Consider the following 4989-nt stretch of genomic DNA (forward strand, 5'->3'; position numbering starts at 1 on the left):
GCAATAATAAGTATACTTTCAATTTATGGATTAAAAAGAAAAGATTTACTTATAGTCATCATCAGTGCTGCTATTACTTTTCTAAGCTCTAGCAACATACATCAGAATGTATACCTGCCAGGATGTTTGAGTTGATCATCTGGGTGCATTGCGGTACTGAATTTAGATTCCTAACTTCCAGTTTGTCAGTTGACAATAAACTCGACATGATAGCCCTTTGAGAAATGTTATTTTGAACATTTTCTCAGTATCTGACCTCATTTGTTATCCTTAAACAACAAAAATGTGACCAAGTCGCTCTCCAGAAGAAAAGCGCTCCCTCATCTTGTAGATCCCTTAAGGGGTAGAGTTTTAAAGTTGGAGCACCACCAAAATACAATCTAGATTCTCTAGTATTGACATTTCTAATGCCTTTTATCATGCATCTATGACAGAAGTAATCCCTGTTTTGTGATGGAAGCTTTTTCAATACGCTATTAATGTGCATAATGGGTCTCCTCATTCTGATTTATCATGCCTGATCATTCAGGAACCTAAAACCCAAACTGAATTTGGCAACATAAAATCAGTGGGGTTCAGGGATCATTAAAACCATCCTGTAGTTGGAAAATATTTCACTTTTTTGATGTTATCATTCAACTGCTTGGTGCATTGCACTTGGTCAGGGTTTGTATCTGTGAGGTGATTCCACGATATGTCTCATGCCAAACAATTATTCAGTTCTCCAATCAAGGCAGTACCATAATTTTTTTTGTTGTTGAAAATTCCACCTTGTGCTCAGATGAGAGATTACTATTTTAAATCTGACCCCCAGAATTAATTCTATTGGGGCGACATGAGGAATTTATTTAAGGCTTCAAAGGTCTTTTATTGTCACATGTACCAATTAAGATACAGTGATATGGAAATTACCATACAGCCATATGGAGAAAAAAAAGCAACAAGACATACAACTTCATAAAAGTTAGCATAAACATCCACCACAGTGGATTCCCCACATTCCTCACTGTGATGGAAGGCATAAAAAGTCCAAGCTTCTTCCTCTATTCTCCCGCGGTCGGGGCATTCGAACCATGTGTCGGGGCGATCGAAGCTCCTGTGGTTTGCAGTTCCCAAAGTCGGTCTCTAACCAGGGACCACGCGCTCCGTGATGTTAAAGTTCGCAAGCACCCATGGTTGGAGCTCCGTGGTCGATGCCTGGCAAAGGGATCGCGAGCTCCGTGATGTTAAGTCTGCAGGTGACTGGTGGAGCTCTCAAAATCGGTCTCCAGCAAAGAAAAAACGCATCTCAGTCGAGGCAAGAGATTAGAAAGTTCACCCCAACCCCCCCCCCCCACATAAAACAAGCTAATCAACACTAAAAGCATACATTTAACACATACTATTAAAACACAAAGAAGGGACAGATGTACTGTTGGCAAGGCAGCCAATAGCTGAAATGATTATCCCTTGAACTGTCTTGCCTTGTGCCTTCAGCAGTTAAGGACAGATACTCAACGTATTTTTATAATAATAAAATTCCATCCTGGTTTCAGCAGTATATTTATTTGGTTTGATTATTTCGATGGCTGATATTATAGATATGCCAAAGCAATTTACCAAAGCTTAATATAGCCAATGTTGATTGAGGTCAAAGGTTTTATACTGGGAACATGTTTTCTTAAAGCTTCCAGTGACATTGCTATGCAGAGATGAGATTTTTTATCCACCATCATGCTAGTTAAATCTGCATTGAAAATGGGATAAAGTAAGAAAGTGTTTCAGAGAATGAGATTCCAGATGGATTTGTAATCCAAGGTCAAAAGTATGCACAAGCCCATTTGGCAACTTCAGTTTGGTTATTATACAAAACTCACTGGTCAGCAGAAGAGAACAATTGATGTTTTGAGTCGTACACTGGGCTGTGCCATCTTTGAGGTGCCTAAACAAGGGCAGAAGCAGGGGACCCAAACATGGGAGCTGAAAGAGGAATGCACTTTCAGGAGGGCTTGTTGCTTAATTACCTCTACCTGGATGCAAAATATTTAATTCTGGTTGTGGGATCACTTGGGTCTCGTAGTGCATGCTGCTTGGCTTGTATAATCCTATACTGCACCTCCAACCTGGCACCTTGTGGGCATGAGGTTGCAAATTATGAAGGAAAACAATTATGCTACTGGCCCACAGTGCGCAATGATCACCAGATTGAACATCTGAATCTGTTCCGGAAGTACCATTTGGCATAGTGGTAGGAAGGTGCTATCTCAGCAATGGCAGACATTGTTGATTCACTGTCATCTTCAAAGTGCCACCAGCCTTTGGTTGCTTGAGGGAAAGGATATTTGAAGATCAAGACCTCAGACTGACGAAGGGTCTGTCCACAGATGCTACCCAACAGAGTTCCTCAAGTAGTTTGCTTGATACCTCAGACTAAGTTCAAAACTCTTAGTTCACTTTGCAGCAATGATCTGTGATTCCAAACCTGGACTAGACATCTCAAGCCTGGAAAAAATACCACTAATGCTATAGCTACACAATTCTCCAAAATCATGTGAAGAAAATATTATCACCTGAAGACAGTGCTGGAGTAACTGGGTCAGGCAGCATCTCTGGAGAACAGCGTTGAGTTACACCTGCACTTTGTGTCATTTTTTGTAAACCAGCATCTGCAGTCCCTTGTTTAAACAAAATCAGTGACTGCATAAAAAAGACCCATATAATGTGATGAACCTGGTGAGAACAGCAGATTCCCTTCATGAATGTTAATGAGACTGGTGCGTTTTTACTACAATTCTTTTGAATGATACCTTAAATGAACTGAATTTGAATACCCTGGGATGATTTAGAAAATCAGATAATTTGTCCAGTAACATGACCACAAAGCTTACTTTCTTCAATTTACAATGATCCATCTTTGCAGTTCCACTATGGTGATGGCTTCACTGTTAAGAGCTGTGGGTCATTAACTACATCAAAATGTCTATATTGAGTTAGATAGAGCTCTTAAGGATAGCGGAGTTAAGGGATATGGGGAGAAGGAAGGAAAGGGGTACTGATTGTGAATGACCAGCCATGATCACAGTGAATGGTGGTGCTGGCTCGAAGGGCCGAATGGCCTATTCCTGCACCTATTGTCTATTGTGTGCAAATGGTTGTGCATTGACAAAATGATTCTGTTAAATCAGTAAAGGAATTAAGCTAAGTTAAGCTAAATATGAAATCTGTAGAAAAATAAAAAATAGACAAATTCCCAGAACTAGATAATCATAGTTCTATGGTTTTCAAATTAGGGACAAAATATTAGAGAGGCCTTAATCATACCAACTTCCAGATTTAATTTTGGTAAATTAAACCAGAAAAGGACCTATTCCGTAAATAGTCAGGCCCTGGAGAATGTTGTAGAACAAAGGGATATACATACGTAGTTCCCTGCAAATGGTGACACAGGAAGATAAGGTGGTAAAGAAGGCATTTGGCGTGCTTGCCAACATTGGTCAGGGATTTGAGTACAGGAGTTGGGACATCATGTTGCAGCTGTACAAGTCATTGGTGAGGCCACATTTGGAGTGCTGGTGGGTCAGCTAAGACAACATGTCATTAATCTGCAAAGATACAGCAGTTGAGGGTGGTACTGGGACTGGTGGGTGAGCATTGGTTGTAGGGAGAGACTGGATTGACAGGGATATTTTCCTAGAGCAGTGGAGGTTGAGGGGTGACATTAGTGGTAATAAAATCATGAGGGGTGTGATTATGACAATGTTTAAGAGACATTTGGACAGGTACAAGAATGGAAAAAGTTTAGTCAGACAGGAATAGACAATTTAGTCAGCATGGATGAGTTGGGCAAAGGACCTGTTCAATGCTGTATAACATAGACTCCATAACATAAAGCATTATAAACCAGTACAGCAAACTGAAAACCTCTTATACACTTAAGTATCTGTTCCCACCACCATCCCTAGCAGCGCTTTCCAAATACCTACACTGTGCGCATGCGACCATATACGTTATACCCTTTACTCTTTTGACATATCCATCCTGGGGAAAAGGTTCCGACAGTCGATCCTATCTATGACTCTCATCATTTTTATCAACTTTCCCCTCAACCTCCAACGCTTTATAGAAAAGTCTGTCCAACCTCTTCCTACAGCTAAATACTCTAATTCTGACAGCATTGTGACAAACCTCTTCTGCACCTTCCCCAAAGGTTTTGCATTCTTCCCATAATGGGGCCAGGCAGAACTGCTTACAATACTCCAAATAACCAAAGTTTCACAAAACTGCAACATGATTTTATGACTCTTATACTTAATGCCCCAACTGATGAAGGCAAGCAGACTGTATGCCTTTACCACTCTCTACTTGTGTTGCTACTTCTCAGGAGCTATGGTCAGTCTTGGACTCCCAAGATCCCTCTGCACATGTATGCTGTTAAGGATCTCGACTAACAATCCCTTTAGTTTAGTTTAGAGACTCAGCACGGAAACAGGCCCTTCGGCCCATCGGGTCCGCGCCGACCAGCGATCCCAGCACATTAACACTATCCTACATCCACTGGGGACAATTTTTACATTTACCAAGCGAATCAACCTGCAAACCTGCACGTTTTTGGAGTGTGGGAGGAATCTGAAGATCTCGGAGAAAACCCACGCAGGTCACGGGGAGAACGTACAAATTCTGCACAACCCATGTATTCAACTTTCCACAGTGCAACACCTCACACCTGCTCAGATTAAACTCCATCTGCCATTTCTCTGCAATGAAGATTTACCTACAATATTTAATGATGATGCAAATCATATCATCGGTCAGTTCTGTTTCCTCCTACTATTAACTGCTGTTTCAATGGCTACCCAGCAAAGGGTAAACAAAGGATAATCCTTAAATTACTCTCACCAGTTTCAGAGTGGCTCTGGTGTCTGACTGGAAGCTGACTGCCCTCCTTCACTGCCAGGGCTCAAGGATATCAAATAAAAAGAGTTCAGCAAGTGAAAACAAATTGCCCACACA

The sequence above is a fragment of the Amblyraja radiata genome, chromosome 1 (genome assembly GCF_010909765.2).
Source record: "Amblyraja radiata isolate CabotCenter1 chromosome 1, sAmbRad1.1.pri, whole genome shotgun sequence".
In the NCBI taxonomy this organism is placed as follows: domain Eukaryota; kingdom Metazoa; phylum Chordata; class Chondrichthyes; order Rajiformes; family Rajidae; genus Amblyraja; species Amblyraja radiata.